This window comes from Anomaloglossus baeobatrachus, chromosome 7, assembly GCF_048569485.1.
Source record: "Anomaloglossus baeobatrachus isolate aAnoBae1 chromosome 7, aAnoBae1.hap1, whole genome shotgun sequence".
Classification (NCBI taxonomy): domain Eukaryota; kingdom Metazoa; phylum Chordata; class Amphibia; order Anura; family Aromobatidae; genus Anomaloglossus; species Anomaloglossus baeobatrachus.
Genome location: NC_134359.1, coordinates 264,725,725 through 264,742,770, shown reverse-complemented (window position 1 = coordinate 264,742,770; position 17,046 = coordinate 264,725,725). Strand labels below are relative to the sequence as shown.

At 43.9% G+C, this 17,046-nt stretch overlaps 1 long non-coding RNA gene across 1 annotated transcript in view; it reads right to left on the bottom strand.

Annotated features, from left to right (window-relative positions):
* LOC142246175 (uncharacterized) overlaps positions 1–15,185 on the bottom strand; it is a 32,326-nt gene extending 17,141 nt beyond the window's left edge. The window contains exons 1-2 of the long non-coding RNA XR_012724884.1: positions 15,104–15,185; positions 9,207–9,363 (exon numbers count right to left, since the gene is read on the bottom strand). This is a non-coding gene — a long non-coding RNA (uncharacterized LOC142246175). The remainder of the gene's footprint in view (positions 1–9,206; positions 9,364–15,103) is intronic.
* Between the last annotated feature and the right edge of the window lie 1,861 nt (positions 15,186–17,046).

The following is a 17,046-nucleotide window of genomic DNA, read 5'->3' as shown; positions in this document are numbered from 1 at the left end:
GCATTAAAAGGGACTGTCATCAGGTTTTCAGCACCTAATTCAGAGCAGTATAGTGTAAGGGCAGAGATCATGATTCCAGTTATGTGTCACTTACTGGGCTGCTTAGTGTAGTTTTGATAAAATCACTGATTAATCAGCAGGAGATTATCATTACAGGACTACTTGGCGTGCTGCAGGTAGTCCCGGATATTCATGATCCGCAGCAGAGAAAACTGATTTTTAATCAAAATGACAGCAAACAGCTTGGTGACACATCGCTGGAATCAGGGTCTCCGTCTCTACATTATGCTGCTTTCAGAAGGGGGGGGAGCAAAAACCTGGTGACACATTCCCTTTAAATAAGCAATTAAAAGGGGTAGTCCAGTTTACATATTAAATGTCACCCTATCCACTGGTTGACAAAGATCGAAAAGGGCCCCTGCGCAAGAAGAATATATGGGCCCTTTGCAGCCCAAGAGCTCCTAAAAGGGCAAAATTCCACTCTTTGGAAGTGGAAATGGGCCCCCTTACCACTTGGGCCCTTGTGTGGCTGCACCAATGGTATGTCTGCCCCTGACCCTATCACAGATCACTTTGGCTTCTCCATCAATTACAATAGGCAACTTGTCCCTTATTCTCTCCTAATCACAAGAGGCGATGGCTGGATGGATGTGCATACTCGCTGCCACTGCATTCAGAGTCTATGGTGCAGAAACTACACAGATAGCCGAGTGCTGCTCTATTAGAGCCATAAGCCTGAATAGAGAGTTTCGGGCTGTGCAGGCACCTTACTGCTCCATTCTGCTCCTCATATCCTTTTCCTTCTAGAAGGGGAGAATATTACAAATTCCCCATTACGGTGATCTCTGAGGGCCACAGAAGAGGAATCCACAAAGGAGTCGATCAGCAAATAATGACTGTTCAAACTAAGCACAGGGGCACGGCGCACACTTGGCTAAACCTTCAGTGGACTTTCCCACCTACTTGCTTTCCATGTATTTCCGCCCTCGTCCTCTTTGATTGACAGCTCTGGATTTATAGAGCCAGAGGGCGGAGATAAAAAAAAAAGAAGCAGGTGGAAGGTGCACTGAAGTTTTTTGTCATGCCGAGGGTGCACCGAGCACCTATGCTTGGTTTGAACAGTCATTCTGTACTGACCAAAATTATGCAATAGGGATGTTCAGATTACATTTTTTTTTTTTTACATACGGACAAAGTCTGTGTAAAAAAAATAACCACAGCAAGCATTAATATCTTCCATCCTTCTGTGAGACTTGACTATGCAAGTGTCACGCTAGGTACGGAGAAGTACCAAGCGCACAGCGAAAGGGAAGGGAAACCCTGTGTCTAGGGAGAGGGAAGATGGTGACCCCTGACCAAACCTACTGCTGGTCCCTGAGGTCCCTCACCACCCTAGATAGGTTCTACACTTACGTGCCGAGCAGGATACCTTACCCTAGATATCCCTAGTGCTGGGCCATAAATAGGGAACAGATGGGATGAGCTCTTCATTAACCCCACTAACCACTATGGAAGACTCAAAAAGAACATACAGGGGAAAAATATGAACTACTTATCTACAGATGACTGAGGTAGAAGTTCAGCAGAGCTTTCAGCAATGATACTACAGAGGAATACAAGCCACCTGCTTGCAACCAGAGCTTGAAGGAACTGAAAATATCACCAGCGGTAGCCCAAAGGAAGGAAGGGGTATTTAAACACCAAGGGAATACTGACAAACAGTTGGGTGGAAGGCGAGCTCCTGCTGGGTCCAAAAGCGGGAGCGATGAATCCAGGAGGAAAGCTACCTATACCAATGAATACTGACAGCAGGTACAATGGAAAGTCAGGGAGAATTCTGCACAGCCAGACGCTGTGATCTTCTATGGCCAGAAACCACATGACTGTCTGTCCACCCGTGACAACAAGTCTATAAATGTGGGAAAAAAAAAATTGGATTCCATACAGATCAACCACGTTGCATTCCACATTGACAGATACATTGTAATTCTTAGCATAGGAAGCGCCATTTGGTCTTGTTAATTTTATTAACTGCTAATATATAAAAACGAATGTCATACAGATGACAATACAGCTGAAAAAATACCCATCTGTTTATTTCTGGATGAAAATCGAATGAATATTCATGTGTTCGTACAGCTCACAATTAGGGATGAGCGGACCCGTGGACCCCGGGTTCATTCGGACTTTGGTTAAAAGTTTGGTTTCGAACCCGGACTTCGCCTGAACTTGATCCCAGATGGCGAACACCATATAAGTTAATGGGGACCTGAGCTACTGTGCTGTAAAATTGATGCTAGCTGACATTACACAGTTGACATCAACACCAAAAGTATTACTTCAATTGCTACTGCACCACGGCAATCGAGAAAAGCCGGGCAAAGCGCCAAAATCATTTAATGGAAGTATTACTTCTGGGGCAGCTGCAGTAAGCAATTTTTAGTCTGGGAAGAGCCAAATAACCATGGGCCTTCCCAGCCTGATAATACCAGCCCCCAGCTGTCTGCTTTAGCTGCTCTGATGTTATTTATTTATTTTTCTTTTTTCATAGCAGCATTCCTTTAGCTTCAGCATGCAATAAACTTTGTTGATTGGCTGTACTGTAGCCTTTCAACAAACTTTATTAGCATACTAACAGCCCCTGAACTCAGACATGAACTTTTTTTGATGTCCGATACGAACCCCAAACTTTACTGTTCGGGTTAACTCATCCCTTCCCACAATATATTTCCCATTTCACAGAAAAGACTATTAAATTCCTAGAAAACTAATTAACCGCAATTTGTTTTTTGGGAATTTTTATCTAAGAGTTCTCCATCTCTAAACGATCAAAGCGCTCTCTCTCTATAATATATATATATATATATATATACACACACACACATATATAATAATAATTTTTAATAATAATAATAATAATTTTATTCATTTATATAGCGCCATTAATTCCATAGCACTTTACATACATTGGCAACACTGTCCCCATTGGGGCTCACAATCTAGAGTCCCTATCTGTATGTCTTTAGAATGTGGGAGGAAACCGGAGTACCCGGAGGAAACCCACGCAAACACGGGGAGAACATACAAACTCCTTGCAGTTGGTGCCCTTGGTGGGATTTGAACCCAGGACCCCAGCGCTGCAAGACTGCAGTGCTAGCCACTGAGCCACCATGCCGCCCATATATACATATACACACACACACACACACACACACACACATATATAGAGATATAGAAATTTATATATTATATATATCTATCTAATAACTGTTAACAAAATAGAATGTATTAACATTCCCGGGATAGAATGTATAAATAGAATGTATTAAAGGAGTTGTCCGACATAAACTCAAAAATTTTTGTTAAGCTAATCTGTGCTGTATTGTCATATAAAACACCCCTACATTGTTATTTTTTGTTTTCTAACTTTTGTTCCTCTTGAATTATCCCTTTATTTTCTGCAGCTCCTTGTTTACATTCAGCTCCAGCAAACTGACCACTTCCTGTGCAAAACCTCAGTCAGAGCTGTCACCGCCCGGCCTCACTGTCCAGCCTCGCCCCCTGCCCGCCCCCTGCACACACAGTCCCTGTCAGTATATTCTGCCCCAGCACTGACCTCTCATCACTACAGCATTGCAAATAACAGCCCCACATCAGGCTCTGCACCGCACACCACATCGGGCTCTGCACCGCACACCACATCGGGCTCTGCACCGCACACGCACACATATGGCTCTGCACCGCACACATATGGCTCTGCACTGCACACATATGGCTCTGCACCGCACACATATGGCTCTGCACCGCACACATATGGCTCTGCACCGCACACGCACACATATGGCTCTGTACCGCACGCGGCGCTCTGCACCGCCCCCCCGCCCCCCCATCCCCATCGGGAACACATGTAGGGAGTACATACTCACCCGTCCTCGGTCCCCGCCGCTCCTGCACGTTCGCGCGCTGTCTGTGCTCTGGCCATATCAGCACAGTAGTGACTTCCCCGCTGTGCTGAAGAGAGCACAGACAGCGGGACAGTGATGAGGAGCAGCGCCGCGCTGCTTCTCATCAACACTTTCAAATATACCGGCATCTGTGATCTGTGATGCCGGTATATTTGAATGTGCGATCCTGAGCAGGGGCCCGGTGCTGGCGCTGACACCACGGCAGCCGCCGCAGGCCCCGCCCCCAGGTCACGGACCCCACAGCAGTGAAGGGGGAGGTTACGGGGAGAGTAAAAGAGGTGCGAGGGAATGTGTGGGAGGGTGCAGGGAAGGGGGCGGGGACTCCACGCACTGTACAGCCCAGCAGGGAGGCGACATGCTGTTCCAGATTTGCATGTCAACATGGCCCTGCCCATGTTGACATGAAATGATCGGAAGCAGCAAAATCGCGGCAGGAGCGGTCACATGACCTCTCTGAGCCAGGGGAGTGGGGCTGACAGCAGGGCAGGTAAGTGGTCTCTATCTACTTACCTGCCCCAATGTAGCCCAATAGGGAAATAAAAAAAAAAAGTCAAAAGAAGCCGGATAACCCCTTTAACGCCCGGGATAGTAACTGTCTCTCTGTTTCTCTCCCATTCTCTATCTATCTGTCTCCCCCTCTGTATATACCGTATCTCTCTGTCTCTCTCTCTCTCTTACCCCGTCTGTCTCTTTCCCTGTCAGTCTGTCTCTTTGTCTGTGTCTGTCTCTTTGTGTCTGCCTCTTACCCTGTCTGTGTCTGCCTTTTTCCCTGGCTGCATTGTGACAGGCCAACATTCCATATAAGGGCGTGGCTGCGCATTCTTCTGAAGCTCTGGCTGCATTGTGGCTCCCAGTTCCATTCGCTTTAATGGAGGCAGGTTTTTTGGCGAATTACTGTAAAGCGCGGGTTTAAAATTTACCCTCACAACATAGCCTATGACGCTCTCGGGGTCCAGACGTGTGAGTGTGCAAAATTGTGTGGCTGTAGCTGCGACGGTGCGGATGCCAATCCCGGACATACACACATTCAGCTTTATATATTAGATATAATTTTAATGCCCCTCATTTTTACAATTTTTTTTATATCTCCCCCCCTGTGACCTGCCTTTTCTGTTTTACCTTTGCAAATGAACCAGAACCCAGGCATCTGCGAGCCTTCCCGAGCAGCACGAGAGAAAACCCACTGTGCTGGGAAATATCATGCTTCTCCCTTTCCCAAAGCATAATTAAAAAACACAAACCACTGTTATAAACTGTTAATTATGGTTTACAACATCAGTTAATCCCCTCAAATCAGTCATTAGCAGCAATTTTGTGCATCGAATAGTTTAATGAGTCGTCGTACTTAACGTTTGTTTAGCCGAAAAGCTAATCCGCTCAACATCACCTTACAGCCGCTAACTAGCCAATGGCACATATAATTATCCAGTGATAAGCATGGCTGTGTTTACGGCAACTCGACTGCATAAAAACAACAAAAATACCGTAGGCCATGCATCCGAGTGTAAAGGCGGTTAGTAAAAAAAGAAAAAAGGCGGCTTGTCAGCATTAGGCCGGAGACAGGCTTATGTTTATCAGCGTCAAGTTAAAACACTTCTGACATTTAAATCGAGTCATTGTTATCCAAACGAGCGCCTCGTACCTCTCCCCCGCCCTCATCCCAGGCCTCCCTCGAAACGTTTTATTTCCATTCACTTTGGCAGCGCGAGCGAAAGAGAATTTGACAAAATAGAGCGGCAGGTTTATTAAATCAACCCAGAAGAGAGATGTTATCTGGGGAACTTTTATCAGCCTTTCCAGATACAGCGTTTCCGTCACTGGCTTTCTTTTAAAGTGAAGAGGAAGAAGGAGAAAACAAGAAAATGAGAGATTAAGTGAGTTTGGGTCTTTGTCGCTTCCCGGGCTGCCAATCAAAGACATCAGGGTTCTCGGCCTTATCAGACAGGTAGATCCTCAAAGACGGAGGAAGAAAGGGGGAGTAACGGCGTCTAGACTCGATATGTAAGAAGAAACTGGAATAGAAGAGGCCAAAAAGTTCTAGTTTTCTGAATTTGGACAAGCTATCTATGACTCGGGTCAGAAGAAAAGAGGTTGACCGGCCATGTAGAGTCTGTCATTGTGTCAGGCCAAGAAATCAAATACTTAAACTTTGTACACAACTGTTCATGCAATGGTTTTCTTTGTTCCTATTGAATGTGCACATTGGAAAATCAGACTGAAAACAGCAAAACGACAAAAGGAGCACATTATTATTATTTTTTACTATTATAGCGCCATTTATTCCATGGGGCTTTACATGTGAAAGTGGTATACGTAATAGGGACAAGTACAATAATCATGGTGACAGGGTATAAATAAAACACGTGTAAAACAAACCAGAATGTGTGTTACTCCTTAGATTCCTCACAATACCCCACTTTTTCTCTGGCAAAAGCTTTAAATCCCCTTGGCATTCTCTCATGCTGCTTTATCAGGTGTCAAGAGGTAAGTAATGACAGAATAGGCGGACCCTCAGACTTGAGACCCTAAGCTGTCCCTTATCTTGGAGGTAGGTTTGATGGTAGCCAGGTCCGAGCCCCCAGCGTGACCCTAAAGGCCGCTTTACACGCTGCGATATCGTGACCGATATCGCTAGCGTGCGCACCCGTCCCCATCGTTTGTGCGTCAGTGCGTCACGGACAAATCGCTGCCCGTGGTGCACAAAATTGCGTGGACCCGTCACACGTACCTGCCTAGCAACATTGCTGTGACCGGCAGACCGCTTCCTTTCAAAGGGGGCGGTTCGTTCGGCGTCACAGCGACGTCACTAAGCGGGCACCCAGTAGAAGCAGAGGGGCGGAGATTAGCGGGACAAACATCCCGCCCACCTCCTTCCTTCCTTATTGCCGGCGGCCGCAGGTAAGGTGAGGTTCCTCGTTCCTGCGGTGTCACACGTAGCGATGTGTGCTGCCGCAGGAACAACAAACTACATCGCTAGCTGTAGCAGCAACGATAATTGGGAATGAGGGGCATGTCACCGATTTTGCACGTTTTTGTGACGATTCAAAATCGCTCATAGATGTCACACGCAACGACATCGCTAACGTGGCCGGATGTGTGTCACAAATTCCGTGACCCCAACGACATCGCTTTAGCGATGTCGTAGCGTGTAAAGCACCCCTTACTCCTGTCCGAGCTCTGATCTTATTCCCACTCTCTTAGGGTGGGCCAGAAAACACAATGACGATACCTCACAAAAAGACATGTACAAAGGGAGAACGGAAGATCGTATGTGACGCCCTGCCGGGCCAGGTAGTCACAGATAGGGCCCCGCATTACACCTTTCCCCCTAGTCACCACCTCACGGCTTGATGGACACACCAGGGGGCGGAACCAGGCGGTTGGAAGACGCCCACTTAAGAGTTCAGACAGCCTGGGGCGGAAAAGTAGAGAGTTCCGTTCTAGAGTTCAAGTTGGAGAGGTGTGTGCAGCTCCAGCAGAGGCGAGAACCCAAATTGAACAGGTACAAGGGTAGGAGCCCTGATGCCTTTGGCTAGGAAGCAGACGGCGGTCTCCGTCTGCAGGAGCCGGGAAGACGGCTCGGTGGAGCCGAGGTGGACCGGGACAGGGTAGTGGCCCACCGGTGCCGACCCGGGGAACTGACTCGGAAACCGGAGCACGAAGGGGGGTGCTCAGACCCTGAAGCTAGGTCCAGAAGCGACTGGAGGCTAGCTAATTAACTGATTGCGGCAAGGACTAGAGGTCCTGTCCCACCCAAACTCCCGACTGAAGGCAGCAGCCTACCGAGGGGGATAACAGGCCACCGCCACGGCTCCGAGATCCCACGGGCCAGCGTCTGCGGGCAAAGGGCTCCTTAGGCAACTACAAGCCGGGAGCGGACTCCTGAAGTTGCAAGCACAGGCTGTCCACCATCTTACATAGGTGCGGGAGAAAGACAGACCACCAGCCGGGTGGGGGCACCAACCACCATCACCTTGGTTTACCAGAAACTCCTGTGTTTTCTAATAGTGAGTACACCAGCACCCTGCGGTCGCCCATCTCCCTGCATCGCCAAACTCCCAACGGGTCGCGGGGCCACTATCCCTGCCCATGGAGGGGTTAACAACTTGCTGCACAACATCTCCCCCGGGTGCCCCGTAACTGCAGCGGTGGTGTCCAATATCACCACACACCGTGGGTGGCGTACGGCTCACGCCATACATATACGTCCCACATCCACCATCCCACCAATATCCCTTTCCATTTCAAGGGACCGTGAGGACCCCGGGTCCAGAGACCCTCGAGCCACCCACAGAAAGGCCGAATCCGAGCAGCTCGGCTGCTGAGAGCGGGGCGGTACACGTACGCACAACACTCAAAACACACAGGAAAGAGTATATGTGTATCGGGGAGCAACGAAAAAGGGAAGTAACACACAACAGGGAAATGCGCAAAAGGCGCAACACAGATTACCATAAACAGGATAACCACCAAGACTGGGATCGCTGGAGCTTATGCTGCAGCTATCATCAGTGCCTGCTGGAAGGAAGCCCTGCTTTAAATAGGGAGGAGACAGCTGCACATGACAATTAGCAACCTGAGCTCTTAGGTCCTGCTCACCAGACTGCAGAAATTAACTCCTGCAGAGCTGGAGACCAGTGAACCTGAACGAGCCGATGCCCGGCGCTGGCTGAACAATCCAGAAGCCTCAGGTTGCTTTTTAGCCTCTGCGGTGTGAACAGTTTCTAATGAAACTGTGCCAGCAGGTGTGTGCAGCGCCGAACATTGCATGACATCAGGTCTTCTTCACCTGAAATAGCTTAGACGATTCTTGGATCTGTTGCTGCTTTGCCTATACTCTGTGTCCACGTCATCCAAAACCATCTCTTTTGGGGTAAGGTCAGGTGATTGTGCAGGCAAGGTCATCTGACGCAGCCTCCATCTCGCTCTCCTTCTTGGTCACTCAGCCCTTACATAACCTGGAGGTGTTTTTGGGACTTCGTCCTGTTATAGAACACATGATGGACCCATCAAGTACAGACCAGATAGAATGGATGTTATTGCAGAGTGCTGTGTTCGCCATGTGCCTTGATTTTGTAATTAATCAGCAACAGTGTCACCAGCAAAGCTCTCCTACACCATTCCACCTCCCCCTTTAGGCTTTATGGTGGACACCACACATGCAGAAACTGTCCACTCACCTTTTCTGCGTTTCACAAAGACATGGTGGTTGGTACCAAAAATCTTAAAATTTTGACTCACCAGAGCAAAGTACAGATTTTCACTGATCTAAATGTCCAATCTTTGTATTGCTTGGCCCAAACAAGTCCCCTCTTCTTGTTTCTGGTCCTCTGTGGTAACTTCTTTGCAGAAATTAGGCTAAAAGGCCGGCTTCTCACAGTTTTCCCTGATAAGAAATCTGTGGAGAGAAAAGCGCATATAGGGTCTTACCCCAGTATATAAGGGGTGGGAGGAGGGTGAAACTACTCACCAGATGTCGTTGTGAGAGTCACAACAACTGTATTCGCATGTAGAATCTGATCCAAAGCTGCAGCCACCCAATTGGCAGATAACAGAGAGCAAAAGAGAAGGGTGTTTGATACTGCGCCAAAGGATCACAGGAACAGATGTTTAGATTAATGCATCTTTATTTCATCCAGGTCTACGCGTTTCCGGAGCCACTGCCCCCTTCCTCAGGACCGTCAGGAAAGACAAAACATCAAATCTCTAATTTGATGTTTTCTCTTTCCTGACGGTCCTGAGGAAGGGGGCAGTGGGCAGGGGGCAGTGGCTCCGGAAACGCGTAGACCTGGATGAAATAAAGATGCATTAATCTAAACATCTGTTCCTGTGATCCTTTGGCGCAGTATCAAACACCCTTCTCTTTTGCTCTCTGTTATCCACAGTTTTCCCTGGACAGTTGATGTCAAGATATTTCTGCTACTTGAAGTTTCTACATCATTATGTTATTGGAGATGCTGTCAATTTTAAGTTTCTGAGTCTTTAACGCTGATGAACTTATCCTCTGCTGCAGAGGTAATTCTTCTTTTCCTGATCGTTTTTAGGATTCCATTAAGGACACCTTCAAGATTCTACCAGTTTTCCGGATTTACTTTCTTTCATGTATTAAAGTAATGATGGACTATTATTTTCTTTATTTAAATGAGTGATTTTTGCTATATTCTGACTTTAAAACAGTTGTGGAATAATAAGGCTGAGTACTGTATGGAACGGTGTACCATCACTGCTGCTGCAAAACACACTTGATGGCTGGTGATTCCAAGGGGCAATCTTGTTTATTTTTGGAAACCATTCCAGGTGACACCCGATGAAGCTCCTTATTAGAGTGCCAAGGGGTGTAAAGCTGTCATGAGAGTAAAAGGGGGGACTTTGATGAATCTAAGATGTAACATACATTCCGTTTTGTTTCATACATTTCTGTACTTTGCTTCCATATGTGTACCTTTGTGCTTTTGCTGCCTTCAGTCTGAATCTACAATGTGCTGATTCCAGTAAGAACAAGGACATCCATGGTATGATCAGGTATCTCCAAATTTGATCTGTACTATCAATCATAATATACAAAAAAATATTAATGAAATATCCTATTAAAAGCTAATAGGAATGGTACCGTGCTAAATAGGTTAGAATAATAACGAAAAAAAAAATCAAAACCTTCACAAGGTCGGATCATAAAAACAATGCTATTCATGACTACCTAGCATAGGTATCCAAAAAATGCAAAAGTGAATCTTTACAGATTGCATGTGCAGCCCCTCATAAGTCACCTGGAGAACATATGCACCCAATACATTTAGATCATAGCTGATAAAGATATTACTATAACCTCAACCACTGATAACGTGGAGAGCGGTCACTGTCATGACTCAGGGTCAGAGGAGAATCTTAAAATGCGGAAACCCAAAAAGTAACCAGAGTGGGGAACCTTAACGGATTGCAGACCTAATCCTGACACACAACTAGAAGTAGCCATGGGACGAGCCTACGATGACCTAGTCGTCTCGACACAGCCGGAGAACTAAATATTCTTACAGAAATATAAGAAAAGCTAATCTGCCTCGGAGCAATCCCCAAAGATATAGATAGCCCCCCACATGTAAAGACTACGGTGATATAGGAAAACACAATACAAAGCTAGAAAACAGATTCAGGAAAGATGAGGCCCAAACTATATTTATTGGAAAGGATAGGAAACAACACTGTTAGCAGCCGTAAAAACCCTAAAAAATCTCAGCACGCCCGATATCGAAAAACCCTGAGACCACACGGCCTCTCCCCCACTATATCAGTACTCTAATGTTACTGGGATCCAAAAACCACTAATATAGATGAGGAACTGCATTTAATACCAAGCATGACAAAACACAATACATTGCAGAATCATGGAGCTAAATATACAGACACTCCCAGCAGGGAATGGTCCAATTCCACCAGGAACTCCACACAGGCAAAATAGGAATCACGTAATAGTATCAAAACAGAAAAAAACAACAAGAAAGTGGAAACAATAAGCAGAGGTACAAAGACCAACTTATCTTGAGAGGAGTTCTGGTAGAGAGCAGGGCTGGTTTCAGAATGTCCTTAACACACAGGAAATCAATTGAGCACCGGCAAGTAACAGGAGAAACCTACTCAGTTATCTAATCCCAATCTGAAAGGCCTGATTGCCAGTCCTCCACAGGTGTGTGGCTCTCATTCCACAAGTCAACTGCACCGCCAGCACTGACCACAAGAGGGAGCCCCAAACTGGAAAATGTATTCACAACAGGTCACGCTATAGAATCCAAAGCATTAGGTTTGCCGTCTCTCATTCCTACCAGTCCAGGTTGAGGACTGGCTATGATGAAGGAGTACTGTGTTCCTCTGAAACGCTTTGGTTTTTGGCTCTTGTAGCAGTTCCTAGTCTCCTTACAGACATCATGCACTAAGATCACGTGACCCAGCATCGCTACCGGCCGGGGGACACACGAAGGAGGAGCCGAATCCATTAAATCGGGTGTGCTGCTTAAAGAATTTAGTGCATTCTACACTGGTGTGGTGTGAAACTGCACTTTGTCAGTGTTGATGAATCAACCCCAAAGTTTCTCTTAGTTTTCTACAACTTCCCATGTCACGCTTTACCCACCATGACCTGCTTGAGGCATAAAATAGCATATCTGCTTTGCCTCGGGTGTTCCTGTGTTGTTAAACAATCTATCAGCAGGTTTTTGCTTTGTAATCCGAGAGCAGCAGGACCCGGATTCCAGTGATGTGTCACTTAGTAGGCTATAATCAGTATTTTATTGGCAGGAAAGATTAATCACTAGACTACTAGCTGCCTCATACCCCCTAGGCCTCCTGCTCTCTGTAACCCAGATTAGTTGCTTTCTGCCGCAGTGAAACCTGTCAATCAGTGGTGTGGACGGAGTTATTCAGGGCTCAACATTAGGGAACAGGTAGTTCTGCAGCACAAAAAAAACCAAAACAAACAAACAGGTATTTTATCAAAATGACAGCAAGCAGATCAGTAAGTGATACAGGATCTCTGGCTCTATATCATGCTGCTCACAGATTACATAGCAAAAACTTGGTGGCAGATTCTCTTATAGCTTATACTGCAGGATTTGTATTGAACCCTCCCCGTTAGGAACTATGCCCTCTCTAACTACATGAGACTACAATCAGGTATTTTATCAAAATGACAGCAAACAGACCAGTAAGTGATACAGGATCTCTGGCTCTATATCATGCTGCTCTCAGATTACATAGCAAAAACTTGGTGGCAGATTCTCTTATACCTTATACTACAGGATTTGAATTGAACCCTGCCAGTCAGGAACTATGCCCTCTCTAACTACATGAGACTACTAAAGCCTCGCCTGTCAGATCAGTTGTTCCTAACGAAGGGCGAAACATATATCTTTTTATTTTGCAACAACTAATTACTCCAAAAGGATGGTCTCCTGCTAGATCTTCATGGCCCATGTCAAGGTCCGTGCCTGGTTGTAGACCCCTGGCTTGTGCCTAGAGTAACATTTTTACTCCTTGTTTGCTGACTAGTCCACCCCTTGTGCATGCAGTATGGATGATCTATTCGTGCACAATCGATCACAATGCCATTTACATTAATTTCATGCGATGCATATTGATTAAATTCACCCACCTCTCGACTGCGCGTCTTTCCTCGGTTCCATTAAAAGAGCCGAAAATTATGAATATGTAAAATGCACTTTTTTTTTTGTTACTGATTTGCTTGGCCTTTGCATTACCCTGATTATTCCCAGCTTGTCAGCAGCCTGTAGACTAAGGAGAATTTCCATTTTTTAAGTTGGAAAAACAAGTCTGCAGGTAATTGCAGCAATTATAACAGTATCATAATGAGGAGACAAAAAAAAAAAAAAGAAGAAGAGGCCCCTCTTGTGACGCCTGTCAACGTTCGGTGACAGACAGTACCAGACGACAGGCAACGAGCGCCGGCGCAGGTGGCAAACTGCGGCCTCCTTGTTCAAGACGCTAAAGCAATACAACAGTCTGGAGGATGAGTCGAGCCTAATTAAATGTTATTAAATATTGTTCATTGATATAGTTTAGTGATTCGTGTCAGTGGGAACTAAAATGAAGCAATCTTGACTTTATTAAATATGTAAATGTACTTGCTCGCCGGTTTGTACAGAACAAAAGGAGACATAAGCAATTGAACTTCACTTACTACATCGAAATCTTAAAAAAACATTCCAGATAAAATTATGCTATTTCCTAGATGATTATTAAACACTTAACGACCTGTTATGTACACAGATCAAGTGAGAAATATGAATTGAGCTGGCTCAGCAGCTGAGCCCGCTACATAATGAAAAAATTGCCGGCTGTGCTAGACAGCCAGCATCTGCCTTGTATACAGTATAAACAATGAAATGATTGCCAATGATTATCTGGATTGCCCTGTGGAATCACCATCCATCAGGTGTGTTTTGCAGCAGCGGTGATGGTAGACCGTTCCATACAGGACTGAGCCTTATTCCACAACTGTTTTAAAGTCGGAATATAGCAATAATCACTTATTTAAGTAAAGAGAAATAAATAGTCCATCATTACTTTAATCACTAAATCAGGAATCTTGACAGTATCCCCAAATGCAATCAGGAAAGGAAGATTTACCTCTGCTGCAGAGGATAAGTTCATCAGAGTTGAAGACAGCCAGCATCAGCCTTGTAGACAGTCAAGTAAACAAGCAAATGATTTCCAATGATTAACAGGACTGCCCCGTGGAATCACCAGCAGTGATGGTACACAGTTCCATACAGGACTGAGCCTTATTCCACAACTGTTTTAAAGTTGCACTATGGCAATAATCACTCACTTAAGTAAAGAGGAATAAATAGTCCATCATTACTTTAATCAGTAAATAAGGAAATCTTGCTAGAATCTTGAAGGTATTCCCAAATACAATCATAAAAACTATCAGGAAAGGATGAATTACCTCTGCTGCAGAGGATAAGTTCATCAGAGATGAAGACAGCCAGCATCAGCCTCGTATAGGGTATAAATCAAATGATTTCCAATGATTAACAGTATTGCCCTGTGGAATCACCAGCCAGCAGGTATGTTTTGCAGCAGTGATGATGGTACACAGTTCCATACAGTACAGAGCCATATCCTTCAACAGTTTTAAAATTAGAATATAGCAAGAATCACTCATTTATGTAAAGAGAAATAACAGTCCATCATAACTATAATACATAAAAGTCAGTAAATCAGAAAAACTTGCTAGAATCTTGAAGGTATACACAAATTTAATCATATGAACTATTAGGAAAGGAAGAATTACCTCTGCTGCAGATGAGAAGTTCATCAGCGTTGAAGACAGCCAGCATCTGTCTTATACACAGTCAAGTAAACAAGCAAATGATTTCGAATGATTAACAGGACTGCCCCGTGGAATCACCAGCAGTGATGGTATACAGTTCCATACAGTACTGAGCCTTATTCCACAACTGTTTTAAAGTCAGAATGTGGCAAGAATCACTCATTTAAGTAAATAGAATTAAAAAAACATCATTACTTTAATACATGAATGTCAGTAAATCCTGAAAAACTGCTAGAATTTTGAAACTATCCTTAAATGCAAATCATAAAACTATCAGGAAAGGAAGAATTACCTCTGCTGCAGAGGATAAGTTCATCAGAGTGGAAGACATCTAGCATCTGTTTCGTATAGAGTATAAACAATCAAATGATCACAGGCTCTAGACTCCTGAGGGGAGTAAATAAACAAAAGTAATAAAAAAAAGTGTAAATTATTCCCATTTCCTCAATTCAAAAATGAACAACAAAGAAAAAAAAATAAATTTAGTTTTATCATGTCCATAAAATTCCAATCTACAAAAATATAAAATGATTTAAACCATGTGTGAAATAAAAAGAAAAGTTGAAATTTTGGATTTTCACCTTGTTTTAGTCGCTGGACTAAATAAAATAAAATAAAAAAAGTGCGATAAAAAACAAAGAAAAAAAAATGGCATCAATTACAGGAGGGCACAAAATGCAAGCCTTCACTTAAGTCCATTGATGAGAAAGTAAAAAGAAAAAAAGGTTACAAGTCTCAGTAAATGAAAAAATAAAAAAAAATGTATCTATCTAATATATATATATATATATATATATATATATATATATATATATATATATATATATATATATATATATATATATATATATATATATATATATATATATATAATCACCCAATGAACATTGGAAAGAGGAAAAAAAATCCATAATTGCATTTTTTTTTTCCCCTTCTACAGGTTTAAAAAGATGTACTCACAGACAGGGCTGTGGAGTCGGAGTCGGAGTCGTGGAGTCGGAGCTCATTTTGGTGGAGTCGGAGTCGGAGTTGGAGTCGGTATAAAATGCACCGACTCCGACTCCTAAAATATATAATAAATTGGGGACAGGAGTGCAATGCAGAATGTGCTGAATATTTTACTAAATAATAACATTTAGTATAATGCTTATATTTAAGTGAAAAATTTATTGTAGTATAATGTGAACATCAGACATTTAATTGTTTTTATGATACAATAATCAAGATATTTGGATAGAACATAAAATATTTATTGGATACAACTTTAGAACACAAAAAACTAATAAATTGTAAATATGTAATATTATATATATATACACAGTGTATATACACACACAAGATATATATGTAATCTACTGTATATTACATAGTGTATTACATATTTACAATTTATTACAGTTTTTTGTGTTCTAAAGTTGTATCCAATAAATATATTTTATGTTCTATCCAAATATCTTGATTATTGTATCATAAAAATTATTAAATGTCTAATGTTCACATACACATATTCATGTACTACAATAAATTTTTCACCTAACTATAAGCAATATATGTAGGAGTCGGAGTCGGAGCCGGAGTCGGAGTCGGTGCAAGAGAATTTGAGGAGTCGGAGTCGGAGTCGGAGTCGAAGGTTTGGCTTACCGACTCCACAGCCCTGCTCACAGAATGTTCTGAGCTAATACTGGAGATATAAGGGGTGCCGAGGTAAGGAGGCTACTCACAGTGCTGTCCACCCTGTCTATCTGATCTAATACTGGAGATACCAGGGATGCTGAGGTAAGAAGAGGCTGCTCACACTGCTGTCCACCCTGTCTGATCAATACTGGGGAAACGAGGTGTGCCAAGTAAGGATGAGTGAAGCCGAGGTTCTTCATTCGGTGCCAAGTAGGGATAAGCGAATCTGAGATTCGTTGTTAAGTGTCCCTACCGAATACAGAGTTTAAAAAAAAACAAAAACACAAAATAGTTAAATTTTGGAAACCAGGTGCCCTGCTTATGCAAACCACTTGCACAAGTATCGCTGTGCTCTGGTACACTCGGTGCTCAGCCCAGTGTGAGTCGCTTGCAGTTTTTGAACGGCTCGCACTGGGGGTAACAACAGCTTAGTCGTATGCAGTGTGCACCCCCAAAAAAAGGAATAACCACCAGAAGTGAATTGTTTATGGCTGGCTGTATGTGGGCGAAACCCAAACTGCTCAATTAGTGACTTCCAATAGAGCTCAGGTCAAGTTCGGG